Genomic DNA, 12,540 nt, shown 5'->3' on the forward strand with positions numbered 1-12,540 from the left:
TTCATTTTCTTCTTTGCTCTACAGTTTCTATTTCTTGTTACTTGTGAAAAGATTGACTTTAGAATTAGACAAACACTCACTGCAAATCTCTTTCAATTTACAACATAAAAAATGCATCAATTATTTCATTATTTCCCATGTTGCAATAAAAGATCAGATTGTATTCTTCCTGGATAAAAGAGCTTGAAACCAACCACACATGTGTATATCATATTATTTTTATTATTTTATCCACAATTCTTTATTTACAGAGGTAGCAAAATAAAATATCTCACAAATTCAGAATGAGGGCTCCATATCTTCGGCTTAAGAAAACTGCTCTTCTCAGCCAATGGTCATGAACAAAAACCCCACTGGGGTCCACTACAATGGCATCCAATCGAACCCATGAGCTAAATTAAATAACCAGTTTGTGCAAGATTCACAAATTTCATTTCATTGCTGAGTTAAAATCCATTAGAGAACAAACTCTAGACACTTGGATTCCAACCCTGAACATGGAAAACAAAACTTACTTTTATTGTAACGCTAACTAGAAACCTCTTTAAAATGAATGGAAAAGCAATTCATATTTAGTTTTTAAATTAACAGTTTTAATAGCAACATTGTCATTGTAAGTATAGATAGGTTATTTCATAATATACATCTTTTCAAAAAGTAGCGGTTTCAAGTGTCAGGATGGCCGAGCGGTCTAAGGCGCTGCGTTCAGGTCGCAGTCTCCTCTGGAGGCGTGGGTTCAAATCCCACTTCTGACAATGTTATTTATTTTCTTCTTTGCTCTACAGTTTCTATTTCTTGTTACTTGTGAAAAGATTGGCTTTAGAATTAGACAAACACTCACTGCAAATCTCTTTCAATTTACAACATAAAAAATGCATCAATTATTTCATTATTTCCCATGTTGCAATAAAAGATCAGATTGTATTCTCCCTGGATAAAAGAGCTTGAAACCAACCACATATGTGTATATCATATTATTTTTATTATTTGATCCACAATTCTTTATTTACAGAGGTAGCAAAATAAAATATCTCACAAATTCAGAATGAGGGCTCCATATCTTTGGCTTAAGAAAACTGCTCTTCTCAGCCAATGGTCATGAACAGAAACCCCACTTGGGTCCACTACAATGGCATCCAATCGAACCCATGAGCTAAATTAAATAACCAGTTTGTGCAAGATTCACAAATTTCATTTCATTGCTGAGTTAAAATCCATTAGAGAACAAACTCTAGACACTTGGATTCCAACCCTGAACATGGAAAACAAAACATACTTTTATTGTAACGCCAACTAGAAACCTCTTTAAAATGAATGAAAAAGCAATTCATATTTAGTTTTTAAATTAACAGTTTTAATAGCAACATTGTCATTGTAACTATAGATAGGTTATTTCATAATATACATCTTTTAGAAAAGTAGTTGTTTCATGTGTCAGGATGGCCGAGCGGTCTAAGGCGCTACGTTAAGGTCGCAGTCTCCTCTGGAGGCGTGGGTTCAAATCCCACTTCTGACAATGTTATTCATTTTCTTCTTTGCTCTACAGTTTCTATTTCTTGTTACTTGTGAAAAGATTGACTTTAGAATTAGACTTACACTCACTGCAAATCTCTTTCAATTTACAACATAAAAAATGCATCAATTATTTCATTATTTCCCATGTTGCAATAGAAGATCAGATTGTATTCTCTCTGGATAAAAGAGCTTGAAACCAACCACATATGTGTATATCATATTATTTTTATTATTTGATCCACAATTCTTTATTTACAGAGGTAGCAAAATAAAATATCTCACAAATTCAGAATGAGGGCTCCATATCTTTTGCTTAAGAAAACTGCTCTTCTCAGCCAATGGTCATGAACAGAAACCCCACTGGGGTCCACTACAATGGCATCCAATCAAACCCATGAGCTAAATTAAGTAGCCAGTTTGTGCAAGATTCACAAATTTAATTTCATTGCTGAGTTAAAATCCATTAGAGAACAAACTCTAGACACTTGGATTCCAACCCTGAACATGGAAAACAAAACTTACTTTTATTGTAACGCCAACTAGAAACCTCTTTAAAATGAATGGAAAAGCAATTCATATCTAGTTTTTAAATTAACAGTTTTAATAGCTACATTGTCATTGTAACTATAGATAGGTTATTTCATAATATACATCTTTTCAAAAAGCAGTGGTTTCATGTGTCAGGATGGCCGAGCGGTCTAAGGCGCTGCGTTCAGGTCGCAGTCTCCTCTGGAGTCGTGGGTTCAAATCCCACTTCTGACAGTGTTATTCATTTTCTTCTTTGCTCTACAGTTTCTATTTCTTGTTACTTGTGAAAAGATTGACTTTAGAATTAGACAAACACTCACTGCAAATCTCTTTCAATTTACAACATAAAAAATGCATCAATTATTTCATTATTTCCCATGTTGCAATAAAAGATCAGATTGTATTCTTCCTGGATAAAAGAGCTTGAAACCAACCACACATGTGTATATCATATTATTTTTATTATTTTATCCACAATTCTTTATTTACAGAGGTAGCAAAATAAAATATCTCACAAATTCAGAATGAGGGCTCCATATCTTCGGCTTAAGAAAACTGCTCTTCTCAGCCAATGGTCATGAACAAAAACCCCACTGGGGTCCACTACAATGGCATCCAATCGAACCCATGAGCTAAATTAAATAACCAGTTTGTGCAAGATTCACAAATTTAATTTCATTGCTGAGTTAAAATCCATTAGAGAACAAACTCTAGACACTTGGATTCCAACCCTGAACATGGAAAACAAAACTTACTTTTATTGTAACGCCAACTAGAAACCTCTTTAAAATGAATGGAAAAGCAATTCATATCTAGTTTTTAAATTAACAGTTTTAATAGCAACATTGTCATTGTAACTATAGATAGGTTATTTCATAATATACATCTTTTCAAAAAGCAGTGGTTTCATGTGTCAGGATGGCCGAGCGGTCTAAGGCGCTGCGTTCAGGTCGCAGTCTCCTCTGGAGGCATGGGTTCAAATCCCTCTTCTGACAATGTTATTCATTTTCTTCTTTGCTCTACAGTTTCTATTTCTTGTTACTTGTGAAAAGATTGACTTTAGAATTAAACAAACACTCACTGCAAATCTCTTTCAATTTACAACATAAAAAATGCATCAACTATTTCATTATTTCCCATGTTGCAATAAAAGATCAGATTGTATTCTTCTTGGATAAAAGAGCTTGAAACCAACCACATATGTGTATATCATATTATTTTTATTATTTTATCCACAATTCTTTATTTACAGAGGTAGCAAAATAAAATATCTCACAAATTCAGAATGAGGGCTCCATATCTTTGGCTTAAGAAAACTGCTCTTCTCAGCCAATGGTCATGAACAGAAACCCCACTGGGGTCCACTACAATTGCATCCAATCAAACCCATGAGCTAAATTAAGTAGCCAGTTTGTGCAAGATTCACAAATTTCATTTCATTGCTGAGTTAAAATCCATTAGAGAACAAACTCTAGACACTTGGATTCCAACCCTGAACATGGAAAACAAAACTTACTTTTATTGTAACGCCAACTAGAAACCTCTTTAAAATGAATGGAAAAGCAATTCATATTTATTTTTTAAATTAACAGTTTTAATAGCAACATTGTCATTGTAACTATAGATAGGTTATTTCATAATATACATCTTTTTAAAAAGCAGTGGTTTCATGTGTCAGGATGGCCGAGCGGTCTAAGGCGCTGCGTTCAGGTCGCAGTCTCCTCTGGAGTCGTGGGTTCAAATCCCACTTCTGACAGTGTTATTCATTTTCTTCTTTGCTCTACAGTTTCTATTTCTTGTTACTTGTGAAAAGATTGACTTTAGAATTAGACAAACACTCACTGCAAATCTCGTTCAATTTACAACATAAAAAATGCATCAATTATTTCATTATTTCCCATGTTGCAATAAAAGATCAGATTGTATTCTTCCTGGATAAAAGAGCTTGAAACCAACCACACATGTGTATATCATATTATTTTTATTATTTTATCCACAATTCTTTATTTACAGAGGTAGCAAAATAAAATATCTCACAAATTCAGAATGAGGGCTCCATATCTTCGGCTTAAGAAAACTGCTCTTCTCAGCCAATGGTCATGAACAAAAACCCCACTGGGGTCCACTGCAATGGCATCCAATCGAACCCATGAGCTAAATTAAATAACCAGTTTGTGCAAGATTCACAAATTTAATTTCATTGCTGAGTTAAAATCCATTAGAGAACAAACTCTAGACACTTGGATTCCAACCCTGAACATGGAAAACAAAACTTACTTTTATTGTAACGCCAACTAGAAACCTCTTTAAAATGAATGGAAAAGCAATTCATATCTAGTTTTTAAATTAACAGTTTTAATAGCAACATTGTCATTGTAACTATAGATAGGTTATTTCATAATATACATCTTTTCAAAAAGCAGTGGTTTCATGTGTCAGGATGGCCGAGCGGTCTAAGGCGCTGCGTTCAGGTCGCAGTCTCCTCTGGAGGCGTGGGTTCAAATCCCTTTCTTCTTTGCTCTACAGTTTCTATTTCTTGTTACTTGTGAAAAGATTGACTTTAGAATTAAACAAACACTCACTGCAAATCTCTTTCAATTTACAACATAAAAAATGCATCAACTATTTCATTATTTCCCATGTTGCAATAAAAGATCAGATTGTATTCTTCTTGGATAAAAGAGCTTGAAACCAACCACATATGTGTATATCATATTATTTTTATTATTTTATCCACAATTCTTTATTTACAGAGGTAGCAAAATAAAATATCTCACAAATTCAGAATGAGGGCTCCATATCTTTGGCTTAAGAAAACTGCTCTTCTCAGCCAATGGTCATGAACAGAAACCCCACTGGGGTCCACTACAATGGCATCCAATCAAACCCATGAGCTAAATTAATTAGCCAGTTTGTGCAAGATTCACAAATTTCATTTCATTGCTGAGTTAAAATCCATTAGAGAACAAACTCTAGACACTTGGATTCCAACCCTGAACATGGAAAACAAAACTTACTTTTATTGTAACGCCAACTAGAAACCTCTTTAAAATGAATGGAAAAGCAATTCATATTTATTTTTTAAATTAACAGTTTTAATAGCAACATTGTCATTGTAACTATAGATAGGTTATTTCATAATATACATCTTTTTAAAAAGCAGCGGTTTCATGTGTCAGGATGGCCGAGCGGTCTAAGGCGCTGAGTGGCCTGGGTTCAAATCCCACTTCTGACAATGTTATTCATTTTCTTCTTTGCTCTACAGTTTCTATTTCTTGTTACTTGTGAAAAGATTGGCTTTAGAATTAGACAAACACTCACTGCAAATCTCTTTCAATTTACAACATAAAAAATGCATCAATTATTTCATTATTTCCCATGTTGCAATAAAAGATCAGATTGTATTCTCCCTGGATAAAAGAGCTTGAAACCAACCACATATGTGTATATCATATTATTTTTATTATTTGATCCACAATTCTTTATTTACAGAGGTAGCAAAATAAAATATCTCACAAATTCAGAATGAGGGCTCCATATCTTTGGCTTAAGAAAACTGCTCTTCTCAGCCAATGGTCATGAACAGAAACCCCACTGGGGTCCACTACAATGGCATCCAATCAAACCCATGAGCTAAATTAAGTAGCCAGTTTGTGCAAGATTCACAAATGTCATTTCATTGCTGAGTTAAAATCCATTAGAGAACAAACTCTAGACACTTGGATTCCAACCCTGAACATGGAAAACAAAACTTACTTTTATTGTAACGCCAACTAGAAACCTCTTTAAAATTAATGGAAAAGCAATTCATATCTAGTTTTTAAATTAACAGTTTTAATAGCTACATTGTCATTGTAACTATAGATAGGTTATTTCATAATATACATCTTTTTAAAAAGGTGTGGTTTCATGTGTGAGGATGGCCGAGCGGTCTAAGGCGCTGCGTGGCCTGGGTTCAAATCCCACTTCTGACAATGTTATTAATTTTCTTCTTTGCTCTACAGTTTCTATTTCTTGTTACTTGTGAAAAGATTGACTTTAGAATTAGACTTACACTCACTGCAAATCTCTTTCAATTTACAACATAAAAAATGCATCAATTATTTCATTATTTCCCATGTTGCAATAAAAGATCAGATTGTATTCTCCCTGGATAAAAGAGCTTGAAACCAACCACATATGTGTATATCATATTATTTTTATTATTTGATCCACAATTCTTTATTTACAGAGGTAGCAAAATAAAATATCTCACAAATTCAGAATGAGGGCTCCATATCTTTGGCTTAAGAAAACTGCTCTTCTCAGCCAATGGTCATGAACAGAAACCCCACTGGGGTCCACTAAATTGGCATCCAATCAAACCCATGAGCTAAATTAAGTAGCCAGTTTGTGCAAGATTCACAAATTTCATTTCATTGCTGAGTTAAAATCCATTAGGGAACAAACTCTAGACACTTGGATTCCAACCCTGAACATGGAAAACAAAACTTACTTTTATTGTAACGCCAACTAGAAACCTCTTTAAAATGAATGGAAAAGCAATTCATATCTAGTTTTTAAATTAACAGTTTTAATAGCAACATTGTCATTGTAACTATAGATAGGTTATTTCATAATATACATCTTTTCAAAAAGCAGGGGTTTCATGTGTCAGGATGGCCGAGCGGTCTAAGGCGCTGCGTTCAGGTCGCAGTCTCCTCTGGAGGCGTGGGTTCAAATCCCACTTCTGACAATGTTATTCATTTTCTTCTTTGCTCTACAGTTTCTATTTCTTGTTACTTGTGAAAAGATTGACTTTAGAATTAAACAAACACTCACTGCAAATCTCTTTCAATTTACAACATAAAAAATGCATCAATTATTTCATTATTTCCCATGTTGCAATAAAAGATCAGATTGTATTCTTCTTGGATAAAAGAGCTTGAAACCAACCACATATGTGTATATCATATTATTTTTATTATTTTATCCACAATTCTTTATTTACAGAGGTAGCAAAATAAAATATCTCACAAATTCAGAATGAGGGCTCCATATCTTTGGCTTAAGAAAACTGCTCTTCTCAGCCAATGGTCATGAACAGAAACCCCACTGGGGTCCACTACAATGGCATCCAATCAAACCCATGAGCTAAATTAAGTAGCCAGTTTGTGCAAGATTCACAAATTTCATTTCATTGCTGAGTTAAAATCCATTAGGGAACAAACTCTAGACACTTGGATTCCAACCCTGAACATGGAAAACAAAACTTACTTTTATTGTAACGCCAACTAGAAACCTCTTTAAAATGAATGGAAAAGCAATTCATATCTAGTTTTTAAATTAACAGTTTTAATAGCAACATTGTCATTGTAACTATAGATAGGTTATTTCATAATATACATCTTTTCAAAAAGCAGGGGTTTCATGTGTCAGGATGGCCGAGCGGTCTAAGGCGCTGCGTTCAGGTCGCAGTCTCCTCTGGAGGCGTGGGTTCAAATCCCACTTCTGACAATGTTATTCATTTTCTTCTTTGCTCTACAGTTTCTATTTCTTGTTACTTGTGAAAAGATTGACTTTAGAATTAAACAAACACTCACTGCAAATCTCTTTCAATTTACAACATAAAAAATGCATCAATTATTTCATTATTTCCCATGTTGCAATAAAAGATCAGATTGTATTCTTCTTGGATAAAAGAGCTTGAAACCAACCACATATGTGTATATCATATTATTTTTATTATTTTATCCACAATTCTTTATTTACAGAGGTAGCAAAATAAAATATCTCACAAATTCAGAATGAGGGCTCCATATCTTTGGCTTAAGAAAACTGCTCTTCTCAGCCAATGGTCATGAACAGAAACCCCACTGGGGTCCACTACAATGGCATCCAATCAAACCCATGAGCTAAATTAAGTAGCCAGTTTGTGCAAGATTCACAAATTTAATTTCATTGCTGAGTTAAAATCCATTAGAGAACAAACTCTAGACACTTGGATTCCAACCCTGAACATGGAAAACAAAACTTACTTTTATTGTAACGCCAACTAGAAACCTCTTTAAAATTAATGGAAAAGCAATTCATATCTAGTTTTTAAATTAACATTTTTAATAGCTACATTGTCATTGTAACTATAGATAGGTTATTTCATAATATACATCTTTTTAAAAAGGTGTGGTTTCATGTGTCAGGATGGCCGAGCGGTCTAAGGCGCTGCGTGGCCTGGGTTCAAATCCCACTTCTGACAATGTAATTCATTTTCTTCTTTGCTCTACAGTTTCTATTTCTTGTTACTTGTGAAAAGATTGACTTTAGAATTAGACTTACACTCACTGCAAATCTCTTTCAATTTACAACATAAAAAATGCATCAATTATTTCATTATTTCCCATGTTGCAATAAAAGATCAGATTGTATTCTCCCTGGATAAAAGAGCTTGAAACCAACCACATATGTGTATATCATATTATTTTTATTATTTGATCCACAATTCTTTATTTACAGAGGTAGCAAAATAAAATATCTCACAAATTCAGAATGAGGGCTCCATATCTTTGGCTTAAGAAAACTGCTCTTCTCAGCCAATGGTCATGAACAGAAACCCCACTGGGGTCCACTAAATTGGCATCCAATCAAACCCATGAGCTAAATTAAGTAGCCAGTTTGTGCAAGATTCACAAATTTCATTTCATTGCTGAGTTAAAATCCTTTAGGGAACAAACTCTAGACACTTGGATTCCAACCCTGAACATGGAAAACAAAACTTACTTTTATTGTAACGCCAACTAGAAACCTCTTTAAAATGAATGGAAAAGCAATTCATATCTAGTTTTTAAATTAACAGTTTTAATAGCAACATTGTCATTGTAACTATAGATAGGTTATTTCATAATATACATCTTTTTAAAAAGGTGTGGTTTCATGTGTGAGGATGGCCGAGCGGTCTAAGGCGCTGCGTGGCCTGGGTTCAAATCCCACTTCTGACAATGTTATTCATTTTCTTCTTTGCTCTACAGTTTCTATTTCTTGTTACTTGTGAAAAGATTGACTTTAGAATTAGACTTACACTCACTGCAAATCTCTTTCAATTTACAACATAAAAAATGCATCAATTATTTCATTATTTCCCATGTTGCAATAAAAGATCAGATTGTATTCTCCCTGGATAAAAGAGCTTGAAACCAACCACATATGTGTATATCATATTATTTTTATTATTTGATCCACAATTCTTTATTTACAGAGGTAGCAAAATAAAATATCTCACAAATTCAGAATGAGGGCTCCATATCTTTGGCTTAAGAAAACTGCTCTTCTCAGCCAATGGTCATGAACAGAAACCCCACTGGGGTCCACTAAATTGGCATCCAATCAAACCCATGAGCTAAATTAAGTAGCCAGTTTGTGCAAGATTCACAAATTTCATTTCATTGCTGAGTTAAAATCCATTAGGGAACAAACTCTAGACACTTGGATTCCAACCCTGAACATGGAAAACAAAACTTACTTTTATTGTAACGCCAACTAGAAACCTCTTTAAAATGAATGGAAAAGCAATTCATATCTAGTTTTTAAATTAACAGTTTTAATAGCAACATTGTCATTGTAACTATAGATAGGTTATTTCATAATATACATCTTTTCAAAAAGCAGGGGTTTCATGTGTCAGGATGGCCGAGCGGTCTAAGGCGCTGCGTTCAGGTCGCAGTCTCCTCTGGAGGCGTGGGTTCAAATCCCACTTCTGACAATGTTATTCATTTTCTTCTTTGCTCTACAGTTTCTATTTCTTGTTACTTGTGAAAAGATTGACTTTAGAATTAAACAAACACTCACTGCAAATCTCTTTCAATTTACAACATAAAAAATGCATCAATTATTTCATTATTTCCCATGTTGCAATAAAAGATCAGATTGTATTCTTCTTGGATAAAAGAGCTTGAAACCAACCACATATGTGTATATCATATTATTTTTATTATTTTATCCACAATTCTTTATTTACAGAGGTAGCAAAATAAAATATCTCACAAATTCAGAATGAGGGCTCCATATCTTTGGCTTAAGAAAACTGCTCTTCTCAGCCAATGGTCATGAACAGAAACCCCACTGGGGTCCACTACAATGGCATCCAATCAAACCCATGAGCTAAATTAAGTAGCCAGTTTGTGCAAGATTCACAAATTTCATTTCATTGCTGAGTTAAAATCCATTAGGGAACAAACTCTAGACACTTGGATTCCAACCCTGAACATGGAAAACAAAACTTACTTTTATTGTAACGCCAACTAGAAACCTCTTTAAAATGAATGGAAAAGCAATTCATATCTAGTTTTTAAATTAACAGTTTTAATAGCAACATTGTCATTGTAACTATAGATAGGTTATTTCATAATATACATCTTTTCAAAAAGCAGGGGTTTCATGTGTCAGGATGGCCGAGCGGTCTAAGGCGCTGCGTTCAGGTCGCAGTCTCCTCTGGAGGCGTGGGTTCAAATCCCACTTCTGACAATGTTATTCATTTTCTTCTTTGCTCTACAGTTTCTATTTCTTGTTACTTGTGAAAAGATTGACTTTAGAATTAAACAAACACTCACTGCAAATCTCTTTCAATTTACAACATAAAAAATGCATCAATTATTTCATTATTTCCCATGTTGCAATAAAAGATCAGATTGTATTCTTCTTGGATAAAAGAGCTTGAAACCAACCACATATGTGTATATCATATTATTTTTATTATTTTATCCACAATTCTTTATTTACAGAGGTAGCAAAATAAAATATCTCACAAATTCAGAATGAGGGCTCCATATCTTTGGCTTAAGAAAACTGCTCTTCTCAGCCAATGGTCATGAACAGAAACCCCACTGGGGTCCACTACAATGGCATCCAATCAAACCCATGAGCTAAATTAAGTAGCCAGTTTGTGCAAGATTCACAAATTTAATTTCATTGCTGAGTTAAAATCCATTAGAGAACAAACTCTAGACACTTGGATTCCAACCCTGAACATGGAAAACAAAACTTACTTTTATTGTAACGCCAACTAGAAACCTCTTTAAAATTAATGGAAAAGCAATTCATATCTAGTTTTTAAATTAACATTTTTAATAGCTACATTGTCATTGTAACTATAGATAGGTTATTTCATAATATACATCTTTTTAAAAAGGTGTGGTTTCATGTGTCAGGATGGCCGAGCGGTCTAAGGCGCTGCGTGGCCTGGGTTCAAATCCCACTTCTGACAATGTAATTCATTTTCTTCTTTGCTCTACAGTTTCTATTTCTTGTTACTTGTGAAAAGATTGACTTTAGAATTAGACTTACACTCACTGCAAATCTCTTTCAATTTACAACATAAAAAATGCATCAATTATTTCATTATTTCCCATGTTGCAATAAAAGATCAGATTGTATTCTCCCTGGATAAAAGAGCTTGAAACCAACCACATATGTGTATATCATATTATTTTTATTATTTGATCCACAATTCTTTATTTACAGAGGTAGCAAAATAAAATATCTCACAAATTCAGAATGAGGGCTCCATATCTTTGGCTTAAGAAAACTGCTCTTCTCAGCCAATGGTCATGAACAGAAACCCCACTGGGGTCCACTAAATTGGCATCCAATCAAACCCATGAGCTAAATTAAGTAGCCAGTTTGTGCAAGATTCACAAATTTCATTTCATTGCTGAGTTAAAATCCTTTAGGGAACAAACTCTAGACACTTGGATTCCAACCCTGAACATGGAAAACAAAACTTACTTTTATTGTAACGCCAACTAGAAACCTCTTTAAAATGAATGGAAAAGCAATTCATATCTAGTTTTTAAATTAACAGTTTTAATAGCAACATTGTCATTGTAACTATAGATAGGTTATTTTATAATATACATCTTTTCAAAAAGCAGGGGTTTCATGTGTCAGGATGGCCGAGCGGTCTAAGGCGCTGTGTTCAGGTCGCAGTCTCCTCTGGAGGCGTGGGTTCAAATCCCACTTCTGACAATGTTATTCATTTTCTTCTTTGCTCTACAGTTTCTATTTCTTGTTACTTGTGAAAAGATTGACTTTAGAATTAAACAAACACTCACTGCAAATCTCTTTCAATTTACAACATAAAAAATGCATCAATTATTTCATTATTTCCCATGTTGCAATAAAAGATCAGATTGTATTCTTCTTGGATAAAAGAGCTTGAAACCAACCACATATGTGTATATCATATTATTTTTATTATTTTATCCACAATTCTTTATTTACAGAGGTAGCAAAATAAAATATCTCACAAATTCAGAATGAGGGCTCCATATCTTTGGCTTAAGAAAACTGCTCTTCTCAGCCAATGGTCATGAACAGAAACCCCACTGGGGTCCACTACAATGGCATCCAATCAAACCCATGAGCTAAATTAAGTAGCCAGTTTGTGCAAGATTCACAAATTTCATTTCATTGCTGAGTTAAAATCCATTAGAGAACAAACTCTAGACACTTGGATTCCAACCCTGA

General features: G+C 34.0%; 10 non-coding genes across 10 annotated transcripts; all 10 read left to right on the forward strand.

Moving 5' to 3' along the window:
* Positions 1-672: 672 nt before the first annotated feature.
* On the forward strand, positions 673-755 carry TRNAL-CAG (transfer RNA leucine (anticodon CAG)). The gene has a single exon. It is a non-coding gene; the product is annotated as a tRNA-Leu (tRNA).
* A 678-nt stretch (positions 756-1,433) lies between these two features.
* TRNAL-AAG (transfer RNA leucine (anticodon AAG)) lies at positions 1,434-1,516 on the forward strand. The gene has a single exon. It is a non-coding gene; the product is annotated as a tRNA-Leu (tRNA).
* A 678-nt stretch (positions 1,517-2,194) lies between these two features.
* Positions 2,195-2,277, forward strand: TRNAL-CAG (transfer RNA leucine (anticodon CAG)). Its single transcript has one exon. It is a non-coding gene; the product is annotated as a tRNA-Leu (tRNA).
* Positions 2,278-2,955: 678 nt separating this feature from the next.
* Positions 2,956-3,038, forward strand: TRNAL-CAG (transfer RNA leucine (anticodon CAG)). Its single transcript has one exon. It is a non-coding gene; the product is annotated as a tRNA-Leu (tRNA).
* Positions 3,039-3,716: 678 nt separating this feature from the next.
* Positions 3,717-3,799, forward strand: TRNAL-CAG (transfer RNA leucine (anticodon CAG)). The gene has a single exon. It is a non-coding gene; the product is annotated as a tRNA-Leu (tRNA).
* Positions 3,800-6,695: 2,896 nt separating this feature from the next.
* TRNAL-CAG (transfer RNA leucine (anticodon CAG)) lies at positions 6,696-6,778 on the forward strand. Its single transcript has one exon. It is a non-coding gene; the product is annotated as a tRNA-Leu (tRNA).
* A 678-nt stretch (positions 6,779-7,456) lies between these two features.
* On the forward strand, positions 7,457-7,539 carry TRNAL-CAG (transfer RNA leucine (anticodon CAG)). The gene has a single exon. It is a non-coding gene; the product is annotated as a tRNA-Leu (tRNA).
* A 2,156-nt stretch (positions 7,540-9,695) lies between these two features.
* Positions 9,696-9,778, forward strand: TRNAL-CAG (transfer RNA leucine (anticodon CAG)). Its single transcript has one exon. It is a non-coding gene; the product is annotated as a tRNA-Leu (tRNA).
* A 678-nt stretch (positions 9,779-10,456) lies between these two features.
* Positions 10,457-10,539, forward strand: TRNAL-CAG (transfer RNA leucine (anticodon CAG)). The gene has a single exon. It is a non-coding gene; the product is annotated as a tRNA-Leu (tRNA).
* Positions 10,540-11,956: 1,417 nt separating this feature from the next.
* TRNAL-CAG (transfer RNA leucine (anticodon CAG)) lies at positions 11,957-12,039 on the forward strand. Its single transcript has one exon. It is a non-coding gene; the product is annotated as a tRNA-Leu (tRNA).
* Positions 12,040-12,540: the final 501 nt, after the last annotated feature.

Source organism: Pseudophryne corroboree, chromosome 1, assembly GCF_028390025.1.
Source record: "Pseudophryne corroboree isolate aPseCor3 chromosome 1, aPseCor3.hap2, whole genome shotgun sequence".
Taxonomy (NCBI): domain Eukaryota; kingdom Metazoa; phylum Chordata; class Amphibia; order Anura; family Myobatrachidae; genus Pseudophryne; species Pseudophryne corroboree.